Source organism: Procambarus clarkii, chromosome 35 (genome assembly GCF_040958095.1).
Source record: "Procambarus clarkii isolate CNS0578487 chromosome 35, FALCON_Pclarkii_2.0, whole genome shotgun sequence".
Lineage (NCBI taxonomy): Eukaryota > Metazoa > Arthropoda > Malacostraca > Decapoda > Cambaridae > Procambarus > Procambarus clarkii.
The window spans coordinates 39,846,272-39,861,704 of record NC_091184.1 but is presented as its reverse complement, the minus strand read 5'-3'; the positions used below and the strand labels follow the sequence as shown (position 1 = coordinate 39,861,704).

Genomic DNA, 15,433 nt, shown 5'->3' with positions numbered 1-15,433 from the left:
TACTTACAGGGCACCTAGGGAAGGCAGCCCTAGGCGCATGCAGCCCGAGTACTGAAGATAACTCCTGGCTCTCGCACCCACAAAACTAACACCACACTCAAAGCACAGTGCAGTAGCGACACCGGAGCCAGAGCACACGACCATCGCCATAGCATCAGCCTCAAGAACTGAGGTGTGGGTAGCCGGCGCGGGGGGTCTGGGGCTCCCCCTTCCCCCTCCCGGGGAGGGGGGAGCTGCGCAGACAGCGGCGCGGCAGTGTGTGACGTCACACTAATTTGCTTGTTTTCGGTTGGGGAGTTCTATCCACTAGTTCGGTATTAGGTAGCAATTTTAACCAGAATAGGGGTTTGTTTTGGGGCGCTTACCTTTCTGGGTGCCTGTTCCGGTCGATGGCAGACATAGAATGCTTCCAACTACACGGGGGCTTCTATAGGCCATTGCTCCCCTTGCCTCTCTGAGGGGGCCCGGTTCTGGCCGTGGTCCCCGGTAGGCCTAAGAACTCCATACACATGACTGATGCCAAAGTCTGACATTAGCATATCAGCCTGGGATAGCTCCGGGGAGCCGACGGGGCTCCCCCCCAGAAAATGTAATAATTTTTTGAATACTTAATTTGTCTAGTTATCATATTCTTAGCTTACAATATTTGCAACTTACCCATTTATCTGTTGATACTAACACTTCAATTTCCCAAAATGTTATAAACCTTGAACTCTTAATTTGCCAAATTATCTGAATCTTTAATTCATTACTTTGTGAATTAAAAATTAATAATTTAATTTCTTACTTATATATCTGCCCATTAATATTAGCTACTAGTCTTGTTTGTTGTCTAATATTCCAGTATTGTTAATGGATTCTTAAGCTTTAAGTACATCAGTGCTTCCAGGCAATATGTGTTTGTTTCTATTGCATACCCTTATCCAACTTGTCTTATTACCATATGATATTACTGTATTACAATCTTAAGAGATTACTGAATTTTTAATTTGATTAACTATGTTTCCTTTTTTATTAATTAATTTGAATCTGAATCCATTTATTTATTCACAATCTTAATCTAATTGTCTAATTCTCACTTTGTTCTCTTTTTTTTTTTTTTTTGCCTGTGTATTGCCCATTTATATTGCATATCTTTGCCCATCTTGTATTACCATATTATATTCATGTATTACAATATTAAATTAATTCTTAACTTAGCTAATTATTTGTATTCTAATTGATTAATTATTTGAATCTCAATTTGTTTACTCTAGAAATCTTAATTTGATTAATTATCTAATTTCCCACTCTTCTGTTCATTATTTTTACTTTTATATCTGGTAAATTTTATTACTTATATACAGTATCTGATAAATTTTATTACTTACATATCTGCTGAATAATATTTGCAATCACTTCTCTATTCTTGCATTTTTTTCTTTTCAAATACAGTGCATCATCACTCTAACAGACCCCGCTCTAACGAATTCCCGGATGGTCCAAATGAATTGCATTTGGCACTAAATGTTCAGTGGAACATACAAAAATTCATTTGTGTTGTTCCACTGATGGTGGTGACCTAGTCCGGCATGGCAGGGCTGTGAGAGCTGTGTATTGTACACACTCTCCACAGCGTTCACTTCACTATGCATATCACTAGTAGCAGACACCTGTGTTAGGTCTTTTTCCAGATTTGGGTTATCAAAATCATTGGCATGCTCATCTTCAAGCAATATGCCTCTTTAAAAACATGGCCGACTAGGGCTGGGAGCTTGATATGGATGAATACGACATGGTTGCTACCTTGAATATGAGCCTACCCATGACCATGGGGAATGCTGGGAATTTTTTTCAATCTGGCAAACACCTCAGGAATCCATCTTGTACCCAAGTCAACACCGCACTGGACAGGTGTTTGGGAGCCAAAGGCACGTGTGCCACCCATTGTTGCTCACTCAGTACTGCCCCAGCCAGCAGCCCTAGGACATTCTAGGAATTTTTTCCAAGATGGCTGCCTCTCACTGGAGGTCCTAAGAGTCCATTTTGTACTCAACCTACCGCAAGCGCGCTTCGACCGTGTACGAAGAAATAAAAAATACTTGTGTCAGTTGGCGCAGTAATTGGCGAATGGCATTTGTAGTTTGGCACAGTGCAGTGGTTAAGGTGTTATGCGCACCCCTGATTGAGCAATATTATACGCTAATTGCATTTCAGAGGGTTAATACACTCAACATAACTGGGTAATAACACCATGATTAACCCTTAAACTGCACAACACGTCATATGATGTGTTGAGTAACTTGCTATAAATTGTGCATGATGTCATATGACGTGATGGAATACCACACAAGATTTGAATGGCCAGCGGGGTACGGGGGGCCCCCATACGCTGCCCAGGGGCTATAGTAAACCAGCTGCCATTTTGTAAAAAATATCCAGCTCATGCTACCAATGCTTGGGAGGTACCAATTACCCAGCGGTCACCATGGCGAACGCATGGCCAAATGCCTCCTGAGCACGCACCACGCAATCACTTACTCAAGAGCAAATAACTAGTGAATTATTTTCTGATGGTGAGGACAGTGATTTTTGATGACCCTGACATTGATAAGGACTACAGACAATTGTCCGATGATAGTAGCACAGACAGTGAATATGAGATACAGTACAGTCTCCTCCCATGGCGAGGCCTACATGCTCACCCGTGCCTCCTCGCCCAGTGTCTACTCCAATTCACCCACGACCACACAGTTCTTGTGCTTATTTAGAGTATGAGGATATTTTGGGCGATGAGTCAGAGGAAGGTGACTCATTTTCTGGTTTTAGTGAAGTGGTTTCAGAGCATAGTGTTATCATGCCTGTTGCTAGTACCAGTGGTGATACTGGGCGAGAATTTGTCGCGTCAGCAGCGTCTCGCCCAGCCAAGCGCCGCCGCATGCACCACATGAGGAACCAAGACCCTCATGTTCACGTGATTTCACCTCACGTTCACATAGCGCCCGTACTTTGCATAGACGGACTTTAGCTCCTGGTCCACGGTGTGCAATGCTTCCTCGCTGTCGAGCCGCTGTTGCGTCTCGCAGGACACCAGGTGTACTTGTGTGGAGTGATGGTGACGATTTTATTCCTTTAATTCCTGCCTTTGACAATAAAGAAGTTGGGATTACAGACCTTTTCTCTGATAATGGTGAGGACATGTGTGAAATGGATTACTTTACAGCATTTTATGATGAGCCGCTCATGGAATATATTGTACACCAAATGAACCTTCATGCGACTCATCTCATTGGAAAAGAGATAACAGAATATTCCGATTGCAGCGTTAGAAAAACAATACTGTAGGTGAAATGTATGTATTTTTGGCAATATGTATGTTGATGAAACATTGTGTCAAACACGCTATCACAGATTATTGGAGCAAAGACCAGACTATTTCAACACCTTTCTTCGGGAAATATATGTCCCGAGACAGGTTTCAGATACTCCTCAGGTGTCTTCATTTTGCAAGTAATGAGGACTGGACAGAGGATGATATACTTTGGAGAGTCAGGTACTATATGAATGAAGCGATTGGTAAGTTCAGAGATTTCTACATACCAGCACAGAAGCTGGTGATTGACAATTCCCTTGTGCTTTTCAGAGGATGTGTTTCATTCAAGCAGTATATTCCCTCCAAACGCCACAGATTTGGATTGAAATTCTTTGTTTTTTGTGACTGTGAAACAGGATACGTGTTACACACGATTCTGTATTCTGCTAGCGATGTAGACATTCTCGGTAACGACCAACATGGTTTCTCGGGTAGTGTGGTAAAGTCACTGATGACACCATGGATGAACAAGGGCCACATTTTATACACAGATAACTACTGTACAAGTCCCTTGCAAGCTAGGTCCTTGATTTAAAATAGAACTGGATTGTTTGGCACAGTCAAGCCAAGAAGAAGAGAAATGCCAGTGTTTGACAATAAACTTGAAGTTGGTGACTGCCAGCTAAGAAAAAGTGATCAAATACACTCAGTTAGGTGGAAAGACACGAGAGAAGTGAACTTGCTGACAACCGTTCATGATAGTACAATGGTGAACAGTGGCAAGGTGAACCGATAACGAAAAAAACAATAAGCCAGATTGTGTTCTTGACTATAATATCAACATGCATTTGGTTGATAAATCTGACATGATGGTGGGCACTGTCGAGTGAGTGCGGAAAACATTGAAGTGGACGAGAAAAGTGTTTTTCCGACTTGTTGACATAAGCATGCTGAACAGCTATAATATGTATCTGGTGAAAACTGGACATAAACCAAGTTTCCGTTTGTTTGCTTTTACACTTGGACACAGTTATTAGCAATGTTTGGCAAAGATGTTTCTGGCATACAAAGACCCATCATGAACCCAGTGTTGCAGAATGCTGCTACACCCAGGCTCACTCACATGGAGGTCATTCAAGCACACAGACTAAAACATTTGCCACCAGCTGGAAAGCATGCAATAGGCCAACGTGATTGCTTAGTTTGTAGAACAAAAAAAAGAGATCAGAAACGTAAACTTACGCAAACATGGTGTGAAGCGTGTGCAGTCCCATTGTGTGCTGTCAAATGCTTCAATGACTACCACTCTCTCCAAGAATTCTAAATGTGCAATAATAGTGCAAAAACCTGTAAATAGTGCGTGCATGTGTGTAAATATAATAATGAACAATGTGAATACTTATTATATTGGCATAATGGGAAAATATTTTTGTGCGCATGTGTATACTCAATGTATGCAACATTTATTACCACTGAACATGAAGCAATATTATATGCAACACAATTAGTGAATAATATTTGTGATAAAATATGCCTAGACACTGTAAATAATGCAGCAAAAATAAATTTGTGGCAATTCTGACTGCTTGAGGACTGCGCACAATGCCTCTGGGACGCACCTTGCATGAGCAAGCATGCAGGGTGTGACGTCATCGCTCATATTGTCGGCTCATTTATGTCATTTGTAAGTAGGATTAATTTTTTTCTCTCTCTCGTGGTCAGGGAACACAAATTAACAGGTTAGGAAGAATTTTTTTTTTTCATTTTTGTTACACGCCTGTGGGCGACAAGGGACAAATAGCCCTTAGCAACAAACGGGTTAATACACTCAACATCACTGGGTCATGCCAATATGATTAATACACTCACCATAACTGGGTAATGACAATATGATTAATACACTCACCATCACTGGGTAATGACTATAATTAATACACTCGCCATCACTGGTAAATGACAACACCAACATTAATACACTAGTTAATGAAAATATCTTGATTAATACACTCACAATCACTGGTTATTGACATCAACATGATAAACACACACACTGGTAGTACAGTAAGAATAAAATTGTCCTTACCATCATTAATGGGCAAAAGTTGTGTTTGCTATCGTCCTGGGTAGCCGAGCAGAGACTGGAAGCAGTATTACCTATTAAGGCAAAATAAAACAAATTTAAGGTTTCTATGCCTAAATTTTTCCCACCAAAACATAGTACATGCTTAGAAAAATTAAATATTTTTTTTTAGGTATTATGCTTTGAGCAAAAGTAAGGAGGGTGGGCAGGAGTAAGGAGGGTGGGCAGGAGTAAGGAGGGTGGGCAGGAGTAAGGAGGGTGGGCTGGAATAAGGAGGGTGGGCTGGAATAAGGAGGGTGGGCTGGAATAAGGAGGGTGGGCTGGAATTGGGAAGGGGGTATGGGTAGGTTCTTGACTGCCTCCCCTCCCTCCCTCTCTAACAGCCTACGTAATACAAACCATGTGCATTGACCAATAAGCTGTTACAGCCTGGGCTGTAAAAGCTGGGGCTGGGCAAAAAACCAGTGTTGAATGTAGTGAAGCGCCATTTTCTGGGTGAGACCCGGAGGCTCCCCGGAGCTTTACCGGCTGATATGCTAATGTCAGACTTTGGCATCAGTCATGTGGATGAAGTTCTAGGGCCTACCGGGGACCACGGCCAGAACCTGGCCCCCTCAGAGAGGCAAGGGGAGCAATGGCCTATAGAAACCCCCGTGTGGTAGGAAGCATTCTATGTCTGCCATCGACCGGGTCAAGCATCCAGAAAGGTAAGCATTCCAAAACAAACCCCTATTCTGGTGAAAATTGCTACCTAAAGCCGAACTAGTGGATAGAACTCTTCAACAGAAAACCAGGAAACTAGTATGATGTCATACGTCACCGCGCCGCTGTCTGCGCAGCTCCCCCCTCCCCAGGAGTAGGAAGGGGGAGCCCCAGACCTCCCACGCCGGCTATCCACCCATCAGTTTTGAGGCTGGATGTCAAAACACGCGAAAAACCGCCGACCGGAGGGAGGGAGGGTTGCCGGGGAGCCTCTGGGTCTCACCCAGAAAATGGCGTTTCACTACATTCAACGCTGGTTTTCTGGGGGGAGCCCCGTCGGCTCCCCGGAGCTAACTACCCACAGAGGAAGGTCAAAGGGACAGAATCGGGAGGCGGACACCACGCAACCCCCCACGGAAGCGAGACAACCGGCAGCAAACGCCAACCCAAGGCGCCACAGCCCCGAAAAGTCCCGAGAACAACGAGCAGCAAGGCCCCCGCACGAACACCAAAAATCCATGCCCGAAAGACCGCAAGGCCACGTCGCCCAGACGGCAGCGAGAGCAGCGAAGCCACGAATGCCACAGGCATGAGGGAAGAACACAGGCAGCTTAGCCGCAAGAACACGGCTGACCACCCGGGACACCATCATCCACGAACCGGGAAGAACAGAACCGGATCAACGCAAAACACGCTCTGGACCCAAACGCCGTGGCACGCAAACAACAGCGGAGGGCCGCCACTGAACACCAAACACGACACACCCCCGGCCCGACCAACGAAGTACCAACAAACCCTTGACCCCTCCAGAACGCAGCAGCCCCAACCCGCGCCAGAAAAGATGGAGACTGCTGCCACCGAACAACCAAAACGCTAAAACCAAAGGAGCAAGAAAACTCAGCGACTCGACCCCCAGAGGCAAAGGCCAAAAGGAAAGAGCCGACGAAAAAACACACCGGAACCGAAGGGGCACTACCAGCCGAGGAGAAGACAGAGCACGCTGACCAGAGACCAGGATGGTGCAAGCAGCGCACGAACAGGCTGGAGGTGAAACGACGCACCAGACAGCTTACTAACGGTGCAGAAGCAACACCAAGACCGAAAGCAAGCTGAAGCGGCTCCGCCAGCGCCGCACGAAAAGAGGCGACAGTATGTGGCAAGACGACGGCCCCCAACCCCCGAGAGTAAACCAAGCTAACAAGAGTAATCACCTAAGAAGGGACAGGAAAAGGAACGACCGCCAAAATACCACATACAGCCGCCAAGAGAAGCACGCAGGTGGGACACCTACCACGAAGCCACCCGACCACCAACCGGAGGCGCGACCGCGAGGCAGAACATAAGCAACCCCGACAAGGCCCCTCCGAGCCCAGGAAAAGGTGGAGCCGCGGGAAGATCTTGGGCGCGACCACCGAAACCCAGGTGGCACAAGGAGATGGAACGTCTGCCGAACAGAAAAACTCCCCAAAGCATGCAAGCCCGCCAGGAGTTCAGAAACGACGGGTCCGACGCGAGACATCGCAAGACCCCCCACAAAAAAAAAAAACGGCAGGGCAAGCTAGGAAACCAAAGAAGGCGGAAGGGTCGCCGCCAGAACAGTACCCGAACCAAGGGGTACGAACAACTGCAATAGACTGAGACAAAGAAGCACATCACAGGACACAGGCTGAAAAACGCCCAAGAACACACGCAGAACACCCATGCTGCAGAGGAGGCAGGAAGAAAGAGTAGAAGCACAAAAACCCCAGGAAAACAACCAGGGGTGGACAATCAGGCAGGGACAAAAACCCCACGCAATCCCCAGGCACAAAACAGCAGCAAAGTGCCACACCACAACCGGACACAGGAACAAGGACACGCCACCGTGAAACACGGTACCAATGCACACGTGCAGCAGCAGCAACAGGCACCACTGCAACATGCAACATGTAAATAGCAACTCCCTTCTGCAAAGGCAGAGAACGGAGCAGGCAGACCCCAGACAGGGCCAACGGAGACACGACAAAACCCTGCAGGCCCAGAAACCTGCACCAGGCGACCGACGGCGGAGAAACCCCGCTCGATACCTGCTGAATGAGGGACTGGGAGCTCTTTTACACCTCAAGCCCGGCCCAAGGCCAGGCTAGACCGGCCAGAGGGTGGCCCACCAGGCAGCTGCTAGGAGCAGTCCGCCGGCCCACATACCCCCACAACCAGGATGGGCCGGAACTGCTATATGAAAACAGGCTAGTGTGCCCTGGAAGTCCACGGACGAACCAGCAAGAAGGCTTATGCTCGCAAGTAGGTCGTGTAACAAGTACAGACCTCTGATAGTAATACAGTGTTCCCCAAATGTGCCAATAGCACCACTGCACTCCACTGGTACTATCCCGCAAGTTCTACCAGATAGGCGGGACCCAAGAGCCAGAGCTCAAACCCTGCAAGCACAGCCAGGAGCCTTACCAGGTGAGTACAGAACCAACCCTACAACCCCCACACCTCACAACATTAAAAAAGGTGGGTCCCCTGAATGACTCCAGCATGGGTTGGACATGCACATGAAGGGGACAGGAAGGGTTGAAAAAGGGACAGTCACAGGTGTGCGAACGGTCTCAGTCGTACAAAAATATACCTAAATAAAGACAGGTATATAAACAACTCCGCATCCAGCGCCCGGCCAAAAGACGCCAGACCGCAGAAACTCACCTGGTGAACGGTGGCACGAACTTGACATGACTCAACCGTGCCCAGAAGAACCTGGGAGCACTGCCAGGTGAAGACGCGAAAGCCAGACCCTGCCGGACCCGCAGGAGAGCAGGGAGAGGCGAAGGAGGCGGCCCACACCCATGACACAGGGAAAACCGCGGTGTCCTCCCCACAACTGGGAACCAGGACACCCCCGGAGCGAAGGGGCACATACCGCAGCAAGGGAGAAGAACGAGAGGCGAAGCATCGTAGCAAAAAGGGCGCAAAACACCAGCACTGAAACACCGCCCAGACCAAAACAAACTCCACGGCGCATGCGCATGACACGCTGGCCGAACCGCACAGCCCTCTCTGCGGGCAGGCGCCAACCAGGACTACTGCACTAGAAAAGTAGCCAAAAAAGGAAGCAGGAACAATAAAACCGGCCAAAGAAGCAAAGAGCCCAAAAAGGAACCCAACCAGGCGACAAGTAGCTCAACAGGGCGACAAGTAGCCCAACAGGGCAACAAGTAGCCCAACAGAGCGACAAGTAGCCCAACAGAGCGACAAGTAGCCCAACAGAGTGACAAGTAGCCCAACAGAGCGACAAGTAGCCCAACAGAGCGACAAGTAGCCCAACAGAGCGACAAGTAGCCCAACAGGGCTACAAGTATCCCAACCGGCTCACAAGTAGCCCAACCGGGCCACAAGTAGCCCAAAAAGGCGACAAGGACGAGGAGCCGACAGACGTTCCAATAATGCGGGAAGTAGCGAAAAACCTTCCCTAACCCTCGAGAACACAGAAGCCAACACTAGTCCCGAAGGCACACAAAGGCGCAGGCGCATCCGAGATCAGAAGTCACGCAGAACCCCATCGAACGAGGAAACATGACGAAAACACCGTCCCAAAAAAGGGTGGGAGGAAACATCCACCCACAGGACGGAACCAACCGACTCAAAGGCCAAGGAACCGAGCCCGGGGAGGGGCCGACGCCCAACAGCACGTACGGCGAGTGGGGAGGAAAGACCCCACTCCGCGTAACCACAAGCCCCGCCTAGAAGGGGATAAAAAAAAAACATGGGGTCCAACGGGCCCAAGGCCCCCCAAGTCAGCCCCTTCCCAGCCCTGGGAACCCACACGACAGGCCCCGGGGCCGAGCCGTTCCCCCAAAGCCCCGGCCGTACCAGAAAACCGGGGCAGCCGTGAAAACACTAAGGAAGGGAGCCAACTGGCAGACTCATACAACACGGTTGGAGGAATAGGCTCAAATGCCCCCGTCACTACCCCGGAAGGGGAATTCCCCGAGACTGCCCTAGTCTCAACACTATCAAAAACCCCGCCCGGAACCTACAGAGGGTAAGGAACCGGATGCAGGCAGGAAGGGTGATCCAGGGGAAAGACAAGGGGGCGTGGATGGAACCGAAGCAACCAACACCCCCAAGTCCCAAAACGAACTACAACGGGGCAGCCCCGGGGCTCCCGGGGAGGAAACCACGAGACCATTGCCACCACCAAGGCTCAAGTGCAACGCCCCTGCTGCCCGTACCAGCTTTGTCAGCACAACTGGGTAACCGAGCCACAACGAGCAACCAAACTCGCAGGACTCCGGGTCGAAGGTGTCACCGACCCCACAGGCAGCAGACGGAGGCAAAACAGAGAGTCACCCAGAGACAAAGGGTGAGAGCAACCCTCAAACTCGCAGGAAGCGAGGGGGGGACTCTGGGGTCACATCCATCGGACCCGCACGCCCCCAGGGGTTTCCCAGGGTCGCGAGCGTTTACAATAAGAGGACTCGCGCTCAGGTAATCCCAGGCAGGGTACTGCTAACCGGCACCCAAAGCTACCAAACAACTTTCTAAGAGCTGAACCCCCGGGACGTGTAAACTCACGGGGACCTAGCAGGGGCTACCACCAGGAAATACTCAGAACACAAGGGACACAAGGGGCAAGAACGAAGGCAGACCCCCACCAGGTAGATAAACAAAAAGAAAAAGAAAACCCCGCAAGAGGACAGCGTACCCAAGCGGAACAGAGCCGGCCGCTATGATTGGTAAAGACAAGCTGCACAGTACCCTGCGCCCCACCAGTGCAAAAACTGCCCCTTACTCTAAAGCGAACAAGGGAGACAGAACATCCGAACACACAAAGAGCGGCCGAAAACCAAGCAGTAAACGGCCAAGCAGGGGCAGGACCCAAGGAACTTGTGGAAGGCGGCCCCAAGCCCCAAGGGCAGTACTTACAGGGCACCTAGGGAAGGGAACCCTAGGCGCATGCAGCCCGAGTACTGGAGAATCACTCCCGGCTCACGCACCACCTAGAAAACAGACACCACACTCTAGGTACAGTGCTGAAACAACCACTGGAGCCGGAGCACATAACCGGTGCCTATAGCATCAGCCGAAGAACTGATGGGTGGATAGCCGGCGTGGGAGGTCTGGGGCTCCCCCTTCCCCCTCCCGGGGAGGGGGGAGCTGCGCAGATAGCGGCGCGGTGACGTATGACATCATACTAGTTTCCTGGTTTTCTGTTGAAGAGTTCTATCCACTAGTTCGGCTTTAGGTAGCAATTTTCACCAGAATAGGGGTTTGTTTTGGAATGCTTACCTTTCTGGATGCTTGACCCGGTCGATTGCAAACATAGAATGCTTCCTACCACATGGGGGTTTCTATAGGCCATTGCTCCCCTTGCCTCTCTGAGGGAGCCAGGTTCTGGCCGTGGTCCCCGGTAGGCCCTAGAACTCCATACACATGACTGATGCCAAAGTCTGACATTAGCATATCAGCCGGTAAAGCTCTGGGGAGCCGACGGGGCTCCCCCCAGAAAATATTCGAATTATGTGAAAATTAATATTAAATGTTAAACAAATCTCCAACTTATTGGCTTAAGCATCATGAAAGTTTCATTCCAATATTTTCAGAAATGTATTTTAGAAAAAAATTTTTAAGGAGAACATTTTGTTGATAAGGAGAACAGCTCCTATTAACTGAACTGAGGGATAATGCAGTAATAAAGAGACGCAAAGCACTTGTCCAATGTACAAAAAACCAGCGTTGAATGTAATGAAACGCCATTTTCTGGGTGAGTCCCGGAGGCTCCCCGGAGCTATCCCAGGCTGATATGCTAATGTCAGACTTTGGCATCAGTCATGTGTATGGAGTTCTTAGGCCTACCGGGGACCACGGCCAGAACCGGGCCCCCTCAGAGAGGCAAGGGGAGCAATGGCCTATAGAAGCCCCCGTGTAGTTGGAAGCATTCTATGTCTGCCATCGACCGGAACAGGCACCCAGAAAGGTAAGCGCCCCAAAACAAACCCCTATTCTGGTTAAAATTGCTACCTAAAACGAACTAGTGGATAGAACTCCCCAACCGAAAACAAGCAAACTAGTGTGACGTCACACACTGCCGCGCCGCTGTCTGCGCAGCTCCCCCCTCCCCGGGAGGGGGAAGGGGGAGCCCCAGACCCCCCGCGCTGGCTACCCACACCTCAGTTCTTGAGGCTGGATGTCAAAAACGCGAAAAACCGCCGACCGGAGGGAGGGAGGGATGCCGGGGAGCCTCCGGGACTCACCCAGAAAATGGCGTTTCATTACATTCAACGCTGGTTTTCTAGGGGGAGCCCCGTCGGCTCCCCGGAGCTAACTACCCACAGACAGAAAAAGAGGGACTTACCCGGGAGGCGGTCGTCGCTCACCCCTCAACTCGAAGCCGAGACAACTGGCTGCAACCGCCGACCCAAAGCAACACAGGCCCGACGAGGCCCAGGGACATTCACAAGGTAACGAGCAGCCAGGACCCTGTTCGACCGCCAAAATCCCCGCGCCCGAATATCAGACCAAGACATATTCCCAAAGACGGCAGCAAGAGCCGCGAACTTACGAACGTCATGGGCACGGGGATAGACCGCAGGCTGGCTGGACCTAATAACCCTGCGGACGACCTGAGAGACCCGAACCCGCGAACAGGGAAGAAGGGAAACCGGATCAACCCACAGCGCGTCCCCGGACACAGAAGCTGTGGCGCGCAAATAACGGCGAAGCGCCGCAACCGGACACAAAACATGATGCACCCCCGGCCTGACCAACCAAGCATCAACCACCCATGGACCCCTCCGGAACGCAGCAGTCTCATTCTTTGCCAGAAAAGAAGGAGACGGCTGCAAACGAACAAAACTATCACCACGACCAAAAGAGCAGAAACCCCTGCGCCGGAGGAGAGCATGAAGCTCCCCTACCCGACCCCCAGAGGCCAAAGCCAACAAGAAAAGTGCCTTGGAAAAACAATCCTGGACCGAAGGGGCCACAACGAAACGAGGAGATGAAAGGAAAGCGAGCACTCTGTCCAAAGACCAGGACGGCTCAGGCGGCGCATGAGCAGGCCGGAGGTGAAACAATGCACGAGACAGCTTGCGAAACGGCGCAGACGTAACATCGATACCGAAAGCAAGCTGAAGCGGCTCCGCCAGCGCCGCACGATACGAAGCGACAGTGTTAGGCATAAGATGACGGTCCTGAAACAACCACGAGAGGAAGGACAAGACCACCCGAACAGACAAGGAGCTAACACGACGAAGACGCAAAAAGAAACGGAAGGACCGCCAGGAAACTTCATACTGCCGCCGAGAAGAAGCCCTCAGGTGGGACACCAACAAGGAGGCCACCTGATCACCATAGAGATGATGATAGACTCGAGTCAAAAAAAACCATACGCGAAGACTCGAGGAGAAGATCGAACCAGCTACGTGACGTACCGGCCCGATCTGCTGAAAGAGGCGGAGCCGCGGGAAAACCCTCGGGTTCGGACACCGAGCAACCAGCGCCTGAAACCAAGGCTGGGCCGGCCACCAAGGGGCCAGAAGGACAACTCTCCCCCGGTAAGTCTCTAAGCGAGTCAGGACCTGGAGCAACAGCCGAACCGGGGGAAAGAGGTACAGGAACCCCCACCTCGACCAGTCGAGCCGAAAGGCATCGACCCCGACGGCCTCGCAATCGGGGAAGGGCGCCGCATAAACGGGAAGACGCCGCGACCACGCCGACGCGAAGAGGTCCACCTCGGGGCGCCCGAACGTCTGGCAAAGCCAACGGAAGGACTCGTCGTCGACCGTCCACTCCGTGGAGAGGGGAACGAAGCGAGATAGGGCGTCAGCCAAGACGTTGGACACGCCCCGTACGTGAACCGCCAGGAGAGCCAAACCCCGAGAACTCAGCAGACGAGTCACCCGAAGCGACCAACCCCAAAGAGACAAGGACCACATCGAACCCCCGCGGTTCAGGCAATGAACCACCGGAGAGCAGTCCGAATGGAGCCGAATCGTCGATCCGCGGGCCACCCGAATCCTCCCCAGAGCAAACCACACTGCCGCGAACTCCCGCACCGTACTGTGAGCTCGACGGAAGGACGGATCCCAACGCCCCTGGCCGGCCTGGTGAGCACTGGTCACAAAACCCCAGCCGAGAGACGACGCATCCGTGTACACATCGAGCGAGGGCTCGGGTAGGCGCCAAGGCACTGAACCCCGAAAAACCCGAAGAGGAAGCCGGTGACGCAGCAACCGACGCAAGTCCCCCGGGGGTCGAACTCTGCGATCGCGAGAGAGGCGGAAGGGGGAACCCCGAAGGAACCAGAACAGCCGTCGAAGCCAAACCCGACCCGGCGGGTAGACCACCATCGCGAAGTTCAGGCTCCCGCACAGCCCCTCGAGCAACCGCCGGGTGACCCGAGGGCCCTCCAGAAACAGACGAAGGCGGGACCGCAGCCGCAGGAGAGACTCCGGAGGGAGAGACAAGGAGGCGGTTCGAGAGTCCCACACGAGACCCAGCCAAGTCCGAACCTGAGAGGGAACCAGATGGGACTTCCTCCAGTTCACCAAGAACCCGAACCCGGCGAGCTGGGAAAGAACCAAATCCCTGGCTAGCAAGCAAGCTGACTGGCTGGGAGCCCAAACCAGCCAGTCGTCGAGGTAGGCCAACACCCGAACACCTAGGAGACGCAAACGAGCCACCACAACCCGTGTAAGGCGTGTGAACACGCGAGGTGCCAGGTTCAACCCGAACGGGAGACAACGAAAGCGGTAACTCAGACGCCCCACTACAAAACCGAGCCAGTCCCTGAACCGCGGATGAATCGGGACATGCCAATAAGCGTCCCGGAGGTCCAGGGACACCATCCAAGCTCCCGGCTCCAAGAGGAGCCGAACCTGAGACAGCGTAGTCATCCGAAAGGAGGGGCAATGAACCCAGGGGTTCAGATGGGACAAGTCCAGAATGAACCGCAGGTCCGCGCAGTCCCGTTTCGGAACCGGAAACAGACGGGAAACCCATCTGAGGGACGACGTCGTTTCGACGACGCCCAAGCGTACCCACTCCAAGACGACGCGACAGAGCGCAGGGGAAGAAGCCTGCCCTGCCAGCCCCGACCCCCCAAAGGGGGGAGGGGCCACCCAACGCCACCGCAGGCCGCGAGACACGACCCGAAAGGCCCACGAATTGTGGGACCAGGCGCGAGCGAACAGCGCAAGCCGCCCCCCCCCCATCACCCCGTCAAAGGGGCAAACCGCGAAAGGGCCGGCGACCCTTACGAGACCCAGAACCCCGCACAGCGCGAACACCGCGCCGACCAGACGAGGGAGGGTCCGCAGGAGGAGCCAACCCCAAACCTGACACCAGAGGCCTACCACGACGAGAGGAACCCCGAGCCC

The 15,433-nt window shown here is 51.7% G+C and overlaps 1 protein-coding gene across 2 annotated transcripts in view; it reads right to left on the bottom strand.

The window, feature by feature from the left end:
- LOC138371289 (uncharacterized) overlaps positions 1 to 15,433 on the bottom strand; it is a 147,271-nt gene that overhangs the window by 119,272 nt on the left and 12,566 nt on the right. The window contains exon 2 of one of the 2 annotated variants that reach the window (XM_069336080.1): positions 5,376 to 5,446. The exons of the other annotated variant lie outside the window; for it this stretch is intronic. The gene's annotated coding sequence lies outside the window, so the exon portion shown is untranslated. The remainder of the gene's footprint in view (positions 1 to 5,375; positions 5,447 to 15,433) is intronic. 2 annotated transcript variants of the gene reach the window in all.